At 36.4% G+C, this 12923-nt stretch overlaps 1 protein-coding gene across 2 annotated transcripts in view; it reads right to left on the reverse strand.

Annotated features, from left to right (window-relative positions):
- LOC105224484 (myosin-G heavy chain) overlaps positions 1 to 4366 on the reverse strand; it is a 315288-nt gene extending 310922 nt beyond the window's left edge. For both annotated transcript variants that reach the window (XM_029549490.2, XM_011202572.3), the window contains exon 1: positions 2410 to 4366. The gene's annotated coding sequence lies outside the window, so the exon portion shown is untranslated. The remainder of the gene's footprint in view (positions 1 to 2409) is intronic.
- Between the last annotated feature and the right edge of the window lie 8557 nt (positions 4367 to 12923).

Genomic DNA, 12923 nt, shown 5'->3' on the forward strand with positions numbered 1-12923 from the left:
CGACCGCCTGTAACTGTCAGATGGCACATTCATTATTTTACTGTCGTTAGAAAATTTATCTGTTTATCTGCCTGCTGAGCAGGTATGTAGCATCTTGATTTGCTTAATTAAAATTCGTTCAGCTCCTTTTAAAACTCATTTCCTAATCCTCTGTATTTGAGCCCTTTTCATGTTACCTCTGCTCCCTTTATTGAGGCACATTTTCACACATTTTTTCCGCCACTCAAGCGAGTTGGAGACACGTACTTTGGTTTCGGCTGGAAGTGCGTGCCTGCTTAACCGTGGCTTCCTCTTAATTTGAGGTATTAATTCGTGTGATGGTTGTTCTGTTTCCCTTCATCAACTGTTTTCTCTTCATCAAAGTTTTCACTGCCGTCATTTATCACATATTGGTCTTTTTGTCGGGATAATAATGTCGACGTTGGAATGAAACTGTACATATGTGCTGTTATATAAAAACTTACACTTTAAATTCCTGTAATCGCTGTCAGTGACTGATGCACATATTTTTTACAATCCGTAAAGTGATAAATGACTTCAAATTTTTATTAATGTTTAAACACTATTTGTTTTATGCCGGAAACCCGTAAAAGATAATTATCATATCTTGGTCAGCGCTTCGGAAATTTTGACAGATAACGAATTATGATGACTAAAGGCATGACAGCTAAAGGCAAGACAAAATGTACTCTGAAGATTAAGACATCCATGACACTTATACGAGTTTTCTAAATACTATGCTTCTTAAGAATGAAAATATCAAATATCAAAGAGGCTACAAGTACTTAAGTTTTCGATATATCGGTCTGTTATTTTGCACACAATTCTCTCCTATCGAAAGCGATGCTCATTTGTTAGAACCGCTGATATCGGAACACTGTAGAATATAACTGCCTTACAAACTGACAGATCAAAATTATGTGCTTGTATTGAAAACTTGTTTAATTGACAAGGTATCTTCACGAAAATTGGCATATATTATTACTCAAAGCAAAGGTATAAGCTGCGAACAAATTGCTCAGATCGTATCACTATAGCATATAGCTGCCATACAAACTGATATATCAAAATTGATTTCTTATATGGAAAACTTTTTTATTTGACAAGCTATCTTCACGAAATTTGGCACGGATTATTTTCCACGATAAAAGTACAATCCTTAAAGAAATTGTTCAGATCAGATCACTACAGCTTATAGCTGTCATACAAACAGATTGATAAAACTCAAGTCCTTGTATGGAAAAGTTTTTATTTGACGAGATATCGTCACGAAATTCGGTTTGGAGTATTATCTAAGACAACGGTACAATTCTCAAAGATATTTTGCATATCGGATTACTTTAGCATATAGCTGCCATACAAACTGGTCGATCAAAGTACAGTCTCTGTAGAGAAATTTTTTGAATTTGTTGAGATATCTTGACAAAATTTTACACATATTAATTTCCAAGACAGCACTACTATATTTGAAGAAAATGTTCAGATCGGACTGATATAGCATATAGTTGCCATACAAACTGATTAATCCAAATAAAGTCCTTATATGGGAGAGTTTTTCATTTGGCAATATATCGCTACGAAATTAAATGAAAATTGTTTTCTAAAAGAAGGCTATAATTTCAACAGTTCATAATACTATTTTTCGAAAAAGTTTACAACAACAAAATTTGTTTCTAAACTTTAAATTCTACATAAATACATATTTATTTTCATACAACTATCAACCGCATTATGCCAAACGACTGCCATTGCTGCCTCACAGTTTTTTTCTACCACTTAAGCACAGTCAGTACCGTTAAAAATTTAGTGTGTAAACTGCAATTTAGCCCTAAAGTATGCCACACGCTCTGTTTTGTCCTTTTTGCACTGCAAATAACACTGTTTTTAGCAGACTTTCAGGCGCGCGCACACGGAACAAACAGTCCACTTTTAACCCCACGTATTTGTACAAACTAACGCAACGCAGCGGTAAAAGCAGGCAGCAGCATGTGTGCGACTACTTTTGTTGCCCAACACAACACTTTTGCTGGCACTTTTCCCTGCCAAACAACTATGTGTAGCACACATACAAAAATAAGTATTTGTGTTTGTGCATGTATGTATGTGTTTGGGTGTGTGTGTGAGCATATGAAATTCACAAAAGGGCACAGCGCTTAGGCGTCAGTCGCGGCTGTCTGCTAATGCTTTGCTGGGTGCTTGCGCCTAAAATCACTGCAGTGTGAAAACAAACACACTCACACACACACATTGGCACATAAAGGCGCGCTTTCAGCCACAACATCAAACTCAAAACAAATAATTGGCAGGCCATTCCGACTCGCAGAGGGCGCCAAAACAAGAAACCAACACGGTTGCATAGTTTTGTTTTTGTAATGTATTTCCACCAGTTGTTGTTGTTGTTCTACTCACCTTCTGCTTCCACAATTTGCAACTCCACGCCGTTGCTATGAAGCGCGAGTGGAGTAGTTTTTTGTTGCAATGCCGCGCTTTGTTGCTGTTGTTGTTGCTTTTTGTTTCTATGCGCGCCACTTTTTGCAACTACACATCGCAGGCTTAGCCTTTTTCGCACTTTTCACACAAACACACACGCACGCACACATTAAAACACGTGAAAACTTGCAACTTTCAACTACCGGCAACAGCTGCCGCCGCTACTGCTGGTGCCTCAGCGTCAACGATTTAAACTCTGCGCTTCTAATGCCGCGCTAAAGAAACGCTATTTCATTTTTTGCTATTACTGTTGTTTTTGTTTTTGTGTTTGCCACAACGTTTGCCACACAGGCTGCCACTCCCGAGCACCGCAGCACACACTTTTGCTAATTAAATTGGCACAACAACTCACTGGCCGAGCGTGTGGTGGTGCCGGTGGTGGGGTTTAACGCACCGCGCACATACACTCAGACAAAATCGCATATATGTGTATTTATATATGTGTATGTGCGGTTGTAGCGTAGTTTACTTATGTTCAAACCGGCGTCGGGCTACAGAAAAGCTGTTGTTGGTGTTGTCTTAATTGTTATTGTTGTTATTTTTTATTTTTGTTATTATTGTTGTTTTATTTTTTTTGTTGTTTTCATTGTTTTTTCTTTATTATTTTTATTGTTGTTGTTGTTGTTTGTTATTACTATTGTTGTTGTTTTTGCTTTTGTATTTGTTGTTTTTGTTTTTGTTTGACTTAGTCGCTTAAGCATCCGTTAATATTTCACTGGAAGTTTCCACATAATTTTTTCAATTTAATGGGCCTCCACTCCCACACATTCTCTGACACTCACACACTATCCTTAATTACACATAACTGTATATACACACATGTATGCTAGTTTCTATCTTTTTTAACCGATTTTCGCACTTTCAACATAAGAAAAAAATTTCATCTCTTAAAAATTATTTTTTGCTTTCCTTTTACTTCATATTTTATTTAACTCTGCTTCCTCTTCTTTTGCCGCAATCTTCACTTGCTTTTCTTAGCCAAAACTACAAATGCTTTTAACACGTTAAGTGCCTTTTGTTTTTCACTGCCTTTATCTGACACGCTTTCTGTTTGCTTTCGCATTTGCACGTTCACACCCTTGGCAAAATCTCAAATAATTTGTTGTTATTGATTGTGTGCACTAATGCCGACGCCACCAACACACGCAAACACGTGTACCAGGCAGCAACCTCAAACTTTCGATTGTATTTAACCGCTTTACAGCTGCTCGCCTTGAGCCGACAACAACAGCGGCAGGATGAAGAGAAGAGGCAAAAATACGCACACGAAAATTCCCAAATCGACAATTTCGTATAACACAAGGATACGCCAGCAATTTGCACACACTATCTACAGCTTTCAACACACTTTCTTGTTTATTTTATATTTATATAAGATTTTTTCTATTTTCTTGACGACAGCTGCACACAACGGCACTCGTCTACATTTTACTGCCACACTTTACCTTCAAATTAATAAAATTTGTGTACTTTAAATACAATTCCCTTGCAGCCTTTCGGGCGCAACGCACAGCATCGCGACGTTGTTGCTCGCCGATATAACATCGCGTACTAGCGCGGACTGTAGTTTTTTGCCAGCGCCGCGACCGTCTCAATATTTCGCTACCGTTATTGCTGTTTGCCACTGCTTGGCTTTGTCACTTTTTACTGTTTACTGTTACTGTTGGCTTCGCATTGCTCTTCCGAGTTTTGCTTACGAACACTCAGCCAGCGCCTTTTGAACTGACCTGTCACTAGCGTTTGCTGTATTTTGGTCCAAACACTGTGCGCTTGTCGCCGTGTTGCACCTCATCCAGTCGCACAGTGTCTTCTTGATTTCGTGCAACTTCGTGCTTCGGTTCGTGTGTGTGATAAATAACATGTGACAATATTGTTAGCATAACTTTCGGCTGCTCTCTGGTTAACAGTAAGCGTGATAAGTTAGGTTAAAATTAGCTCAATTGATGAATGAAATATGTGGGCTTGTTTGCGCAGATGCCCTCTCTTTGTTGCGCTCACGAAATTTAGGGAAATTTTTAGCTCCTAATGTATTGCATGTACTATACTATTCTGCATGTCTCTAAAAATGTCCCAGCTATCAGCTCTTCGAAGGTTATTTGACTCAAAGTAACAATTGTTTCATATTTTTGCGAAATTTCTCTTTAAAGTATATGAGCAAAGAGTAAAACAACTCTTTTACGTGACAGTCGCTGAAGAGATATTTTCAAAAATATTATCTATATTGGGATATTTACAAAATTTCCCTGTAAGTTTAACAAATTTTAAATCCTCTAGCTTATAGCTAGGAGTAGGAAAGTAAACATTGCGAATGAAGAAAATTGAAAAAAACAATTTTGAAGCAGTTTCCTTAGTAATTAAACCCTGGACCTGTTCATGCTGTGAGGCAGCGCAGGCAGTGTACTCACTCCTGTACTCTACATTTTTTATGCAACAGACTTTCCCGTGCTCAACTCTGACTCCACAATGACGGGAAACTATGCTAATGACACTGCACTGCTAGCATCAAGTGGTCAACCTAATAATCATCCAGAAAACTGCAGATGCAACTTATTACTCTAAAACCGTAGCTCACCAAATGAAACATTGGTATAAAACATTGGTACCGAAAATTCGGTACAGGTAGTATATAGTAAAATTGTCCTCAAGTGGCTTTATATGATCAGTTGTTACCAACAAACACATGCGCAAAATATTTGGGGATTACAATTGATAAGAGGTGAACTTGGAAAGATCTCACCTAAGCTTAAAGTTTCAGTAGCTATGCTGGCTCCTTAGACTAAGCTCCCGTCACAGTCTGAAGAATAAGTTGCTATTTCATGAGGTTATACTTAGGCCGATCTGGACGTATGACATTCAAATCTGGGGACTTCTTTCTATGTGAGAAACGATGTCCTCCAACGGGATCTAAAGTTGTTTACTACTGTAAAGAAAACTTTCGAAGAATTTAGTAGACGTTACCTCTTCCGTTGGAAGAATCATGAAAATATATTTTCGATTCAACTGCAGGACAATAGTTTACAACGTAGAAGAAGGAGAAGATACCACACGCTAGATCTCCCCCTTTGATTCAATTAATAATAAAAATTTTATTTAACTTGTTTGTTTCTGTTTTTTATTTACTTAATGTCATGTTACCATAATTTATCTTCATTGTGTTTTCATAAAATTTAGTTATTGCTTTATTTTTTTTGTAAATTTCAAAGTAGTCATATTTTAATAACAACTAAAAGAATTTTAATATGTTTTCAAGTCATGAAAAGTTCAAATCACTAATTATTCCGCGTTTTATAGAAGTTAAAGCTTTCCAATTTCAATTGAGGAAATAATAATCAGGATTATTGCTCCAATAATAAAAGCCACCACGGTGGTTACTGTTTTTAGTACTTCCACTCAGCTGCCGGTTGAAAGCTTTCTTATGTTCGATGGCAGATTTTATGGTAGAAAATCCCAACGAAAAGAATATTTGAAATAAATTCCCAAGAGCATAGCAAAAGAAACTGCTGAAATAAGTAAAAAGTGTGAAACTTTTCAACTCTAAATGGTATTTAATACAATGAATATTTTAGAAAATAAGCTCCCGTTTACATAAACTATGCAAAGTAGCCACTTACCACTGTACTATTCGGCTAGGACTAAATTTTGAATAAATATTCTTTTTTTTTTTTTGAAATATCGTCCAAATTTACACGAAAGTTGATTTTATAACTAGGAAATATATACCAACTGTGGAAAATTGAAAAAAAAAAACTACATTTTCATTTGTTTTAATGTCCTTACTATCGCTTTCATAATAAGCTCCAGAGCCGAGCATGCCAACGATTTATCAAATTTTTTACACATTTGTTATAAGCTTCCGCTGGAATGACCTTCAGTGTCTGCAGCAAATTTTGGTTTTATTGGTTTCGGCTCATTTTTAGACCGTCATTCGCTTTATTGTTAGACATTTACGAAGTCGTATTCATAAGCACACGTCTCGTCACCAGTAGGGATGCGTTTGGTGAATGTAGGCGGACATTGTAATGCGTTTCTTTACTTTTTTTCACTCCATGTAATTTTTGCAAAAGTTTCAGGTCTTTCGGTACGAGACTAATGTAGACACGCTTCATACCCAAAACATTATCATAAATATCTTGCATTGATCCATAGGCGATCTTGTTTTTCTCCACCATCTATCTTATGCGAACACAACGATATTCAATATAGTCATTAACAGAGTGTTGTAGACGACTCGTTTGAAACAAGCTTGAAGTACCTTCACGACCTTCACTTTGTGCCACTCAAACACTTGCCTTCGTGATGAAGTAGGCTCTCCAACACACGTCTGCAATATTTTCAACGATTCCATGATTATTTAAACATCTGGAATCATCTTGACCAAGGTGATATGTTAAAGTATTCCTACAATCTGGTTGTACTTCCTCTCAACATACCTTATGATAGTGAAAATTTCCTTCAATTTCTCAGTTAAACAAAATATCACATAGCGTTGACCATTTTTTTTTCATAAAATGGGTTAAAAGCTCTTCACGCAGCATTAAGTCATTCGACGAGCTTTACAATGGATGTGTGTAAACGTATGAAACAGAACAATCCAAAAGAACCGTCTGGTACCCAAACTAAGTGAAAACATCCGCTTGAGTTCTTAAAGTATATTTTTCCTTCGAATTAAGACACGTTATTCTAAATAGATACATCGAAATAGGTCGATAGCATCTCTAACCCCAAAATTTGGAGATCCCTAAGTTTCTTACATATTTACAGTCAAATAGTTATATACCATATATGTAAATAAGCCTCAACGCCTTCCATCTTTGAGACAAGATTCTGCCTTGTGATGTACCAAAGTGTAAAAGCGAAAATTCCATAATAATCAATAACAACACCACTCCACAAATATGGAGAAAAAATTTGCGACTATTGTGTTAAGAAGCCTGTGTGGTGTTTGAGGTGTCCTGATTATGTCTGATTTCAAAATTGTTCCAAACAAAATTTTTCAGAAATGCATTTTTAGCACCTCATTTCATTACAAAACAGTTAATAAACAAACAGGTACGCAGGTAAATCTAGTACCATTAACATCATTAACTGACAACACACTCACTTAAGCGTCACTCACTCGCATAAATGACTGCCACAGCAACAATAAAGTTGAAGTTGAGCAAACTTTTGTCGTTGACTGGTAATTGTAACTTTTTACTTTCAACACGTCTGGCTTGGAGAGTTATCAAAACATAGGCATATAAGCAGCGTAGAAGGAATATATTTAAGACTTCAACTGATAAAGGACTGCAGGTGAATATGTCTCATACTCTAAGCGTAGGTGGACAAAATATGGTTCATAATTTTGGCAATGCCTTAACTATTTAACTGCCTATGTTGTACATATATGTACTTTATATATATGTAGGTACATCAGGAATATTTTCCAGCCTAATTTCTGTAAGCATTCACTTTCGTATCTATCTTTTTAAGCACACTATATTTATGGTATGCTTGGCATTGAAGCACATTTTCTTACCTAATTGAAGCGAACTATTTTGATAAAAAAAAATTGTCTGTCTTTGTATGAATTGTGATCTATACTGACAACCATTCGTTTACGAAAAAAATGGAAAAGAGTATAGCAACCCAGCCACCTCTGTTAATGACGATAACAACGAGAAAGTACAGCATCAGTACTTGAAAGCCATTGCATTGGATTCGTAGAGATAGCAGAATGTCACAGCATCACTTACGGATCTACTCAACGGATTTTGGTTAATATTTTACGTATTTCCAAGAATACTAACCTTCTCTATAAAGATTATTTTACGATTTTCTGTACCTTGATAATAATAGTTTAATAGAAACAAATTAAATTCACACTCATTTGTAACTCAATGGATCATTATTTTGCGATTTATATCGTTTTTGGTGAAGCAGAAGAAGTTGTTGTGAAAGAAATGGTTGAAAAGGAATTTTATTTTGTTGATAAAATATTGCTTTTTGAATAGGAAAACTACAGTTGAAGCAAAAAATTTGGCTTTGATGGCGAGTTTCCGGACACTATCCCAGGCAAAGCAGCCATCAAGGATTGGTATGCTAAGTTTGGACGTGGTGCAATGAGCACCAAAGATGGTGAACGCAGTGGACGCCCAAAAAAGATTGTTACCAACAAACACGTCCACAAAATAATTTCGGATGACCCTAAAGTGAAGTTACTCGACTTCGAAGTCCAATCGCTAGTCACCCACACGATGATGTGCTTCAAAAATGCAACAATCGGCTGGAAAAGGTTATGGCGTCTGTATTTTGGGATCCCCATGGAATAATTTTTATTGACTATCTTGAAAAAGTAAAGGCCATCACTATTATATATCGTTATTGGACCGCTTGAAAGACGAAATCGCCCAAGAACTGACACATATAAGAAAAAAGACAATGCACCGTGTCCCAAGTCAATGTAAACGATGACAAAACTCATAAATTGGGCTTCGAATTGCTTTGGTATCTACCGCATTCTCCAGATCTCATCCACAGCGACTATTAACTGTACTCAGATCTCAGAATAATGCTCGCTGGGAAGAAATTTTCGTCGAATGAAGAGGTGATCGCCTGAAATGAGGCCTATTTGGAAGCGAAGAACAAATTTTACTACAAACATGGTATCAAGGAATTGGAGGATCGATATAATCAGTGGGTTAAACCTTGTTCAGTAAAAAAAAAACGAATTTTGCCAAAAAAATTGTTTTAGTATGGAAGGCTGGGGACTTTTCAATTAGCCTGTTATTTCGTATGATTACCATAAATTGTTTGTTGTACTCATAGTTCGCAAAAGCGCGATTGTTTTATATTCATCAAAGTTAAGCGCTTCCTGGAAATATTTCGAGAATGCTGTCGTATAAAAGTCCTAGGTTGGATATAAATCTGAGTCGGTTCCTAGTACAAAGACTGAGTTGTGATAAAAACGGCTCAGTAATTTTGCGCTCATTGAAATAAGGCATATATATTATAGCTAAAGGGTTATAACCACTAACATGTCGGAAAAAACGGGTTTTCTTAGAATTTATGTTTGAATAGACATTTTATTTAATACAGAATTAAATATCCTTTTACAATTAGTGATTCAAAATATATACAAATCTTTTTTTAATCTTTATGCAGATACAATCCCTCAACATAACCGGCTCATCATGAGACCCACTTCTAATTCCAAGAATATACCGAGTCCCTAAATAAAAACTCAAGTATTTTTTTGTTAAAAATAAATATGACAAAATAAAACAAATACAATTTTAGAACATATGTTCAGTACCACACGCATTTATCCGTACCTTACCTCACACTGCTGTTGTGCCTTTGCGAAGTAAATATAACAGCAAGCGCCCGACCACTCGACAAAATGAAAATAATCCAATTTCAAAAGCGTAACACGCACACAACAATATATTTACCGTTATAAATATACTTTGGATGCTTAAAAAGTTTCAACAGCCTAATAATTATCATGTATCTACCAACACATGCAGACATACAGACGTATGCAAATACCAAGCCGGGAGTGAGACGGCAGCTCGCACGCCACCAATTATTTACTTACGTATATATACGCACACATACACATATACATATGTATATGGCATATACTTGTGCTTATTAGGCATGCATGTCCTTATCAGCTTTTCCGCTGTCAACAAACTTCGCGCTGCTCGGCGCACACACTGACGTAAATCATTGAACTTTTCTGCGCCAGCAAAATTTTCAACACCTTCCGCTTCGTCGCTAAGCGAGAAGAGATTTCGTAACTGTCTGTCGCTGACTAACTCCAGGCACGCTCCGCTTCAGCTAACACAGACATACATAGCTAAAGATACAGATATATGTATCTGCATATGTGTATGTGAGTGGCATGGCTGTTGACATTACGGTTGCAGTATTTGTTGTTACAACTGTTTTTGCAACGCCTGCATTTGACGTATTATGTCGCCATACTGCCTTGACACATGCAGCGACTTTGGAAGCTACACGCACACACACAAACACAAACATAGCGGCATTTACCTACATGTAGATATGTATGTATATAAGCATGGCAGCAAGTAAATAAACTTTGCGAGCGACTACATTCATATCTTATGAGCTGGTGTCAGCAACAGTTTCCAGTCACCAGTCACCAGTCTCCACCGCACACACACACACACATATACTTGTACATAAAATCAAATACATGTACATATATGTACGAAAGTAAATATGTATTCCTACACAGCCTTTGTTGAGTGATTACATTTCGTCGTGAACTCCAGCAGCTCTACCAACACCTCACCTTCCCTCTCCTCTCCTGTCCTTGTAGCGCACCAGCGTATGAATATGAAAATTATTTGACAGCCCCAGCGCCTGACAACTGCTTTGCTTGCACTTCAATCACACTTCAAGGCTAAAGCTTTCACTTGGCTTGCCTCACGTTCTCTCCTCACTCTACCGCAGCGCTCCTCGTTGCTCCAAAATTTTTTAGTTGCATTTGCATTTGCATTTTGAAACTGTGTGGAGGAAGTGTAGCCGATACTGTTGTACCCCTTTCGCATTGACTTCGTGCAGAAGTCATTTACGCTGAGTGTTCGATTTGAGCTGTTGATTGCGCCATTGCGCGGCTGTAGCGTTTGCCAACGGCTCAAAGGGGAGAAACTCTCTGAAAGATATCAAAAATTAATGATTGCGTTTAATGTGCGAAAAGCTGGCGGAAGTTGGTATAAAGGCTTTAACTAAGTAGAAATTAGGGAACTGAATTTTCATATTTTAATCATCAAATGAGCAGAACAAAAGTTTGGAATTTTCGTTTTTAAAACGCAAAAAACAAACGTTAAAATAAAATTTTCCCATTTTTATAAGCTAAACTTTATGAAAAAATAAATTTAAAAATAAAATGTTGAAAACAAAATATTTTGAAATTAATATCATATTGATATTCTTTGGCAACAGCGGTTTTTATTTACTTTTTTCCTTATTTCGTCCTATTTTATAAATTATCGATTTATACGTATATATAATTTCCATAGTGCGTAGATGGAACAAAGCGCTAGAAATTTAATTTCTCCGTATGAATGAGCACTACAGAGTGCTTCTGTTTCCTCTTCCGGTTTTAATGTATTGGCTCGACTTCCTTGAGGATTCTAATCTAGCGCTGTTAAGGTAATGTAGGGCCGATCCATTTCCATTTATGCCGTCGAATTTTGATAAGGACTGCCAGCTATATGATTTCATTGCTAATAACACATGGGCAGAATACTTTAAAATGTTTCGAAATGAGCAGAAAATAAATTAGAGGCCTTTCAGACCCGTTAAGGCTTTATTCAGCAATGAGAACCCAACTAATAAAAAAAGCTTTAAGATACTTACTTAAAATTTTAGAGAAACTTGATTTGCAGGTTATCCATATTCTAACAATGGATAAATACATTTTTCAGGACCATACTATACACTTTGGTAGTGTTGATGGTGAACAAAAAGCCTGAACTTCTAGGCAAAAGGGAGCTTAATAGCATTGTAGGGCACCTAACCTTAAGATTCCTTCCGGGAGATGATGAGACTCCGAAATATTATCTATGCGAATGCTCAGTCTTTATCAAGATGAGACAGTATATATTCCACGACTTTCAAAGCCCAAAATTAAAAGACATTGGGCAGCTTACTTAGAAAAATCAGGTTTTTTACGAAATCCACTGAGCACAATGTGTCTAATGAAGTCCGAAGTGTGGCAGCCTGCGGTCTGGAGGATAAAGACTGGAGCTCATGCGCCGCCCTTTGCAAACAACCAATCAAACCATAGAATTAGAACCGTTTTCAGTATTATTAAAGTAAAAATGCCTCAATCTATTATATTGTATTATATTTATAATATCAGTAAAAACTCGAACTCTTTCTCTCCATAATAAAATCAGTAAGCCACGTCGTATGAGTAATTTTTTAAATGTAAAATTGAGTTGTGTTACTTGTACCTTTATCTAGTAGTTTTCATTTAACAAAAATATTAATAGAATTCAAATAAAACTTAATTAAATTTAAATACCGATGGATTTACCACTACTCCAATCCAGCTTAAAGCAAGCGAATGAGCAAAAAATTTTGAAATCTGCCCATTACATGAAAAGGAACATAAAACAATCAACAGAAATCGGCATTTGCTTAATATTCCGCAGGAGTTAGATATACTATCTGAATTGTCATAGATCATAAACTATTATTTTCACACTATTTTCACATTTTTCTAAGGTGGCAATTAAACCTACGATTTCTCAGTTTACCTATAACCTAAATTATTTAAACAAATAAACTATTTATTTACTAACTGAGCCACTCAAATTGTTTAAGTTACGTTCTCAGCGTATGCAGTTAGATGGGATTCCAAATTTATACCTTTACCATCACAATAAACTAACAAATTTAACTTTACAACT

The sequence above is a fragment of the Bactrocera dorsalis genome, chromosome 5 (assembly GCF_023373825.1).
Source record: "Bactrocera dorsalis isolate Fly_Bdor chromosome 5, ASM2337382v1, whole genome shotgun sequence".
NCBI lineage: Eukaryota > Metazoa > Arthropoda > Insecta > Diptera > Tephritidae > Bactrocera > Bactrocera dorsalis.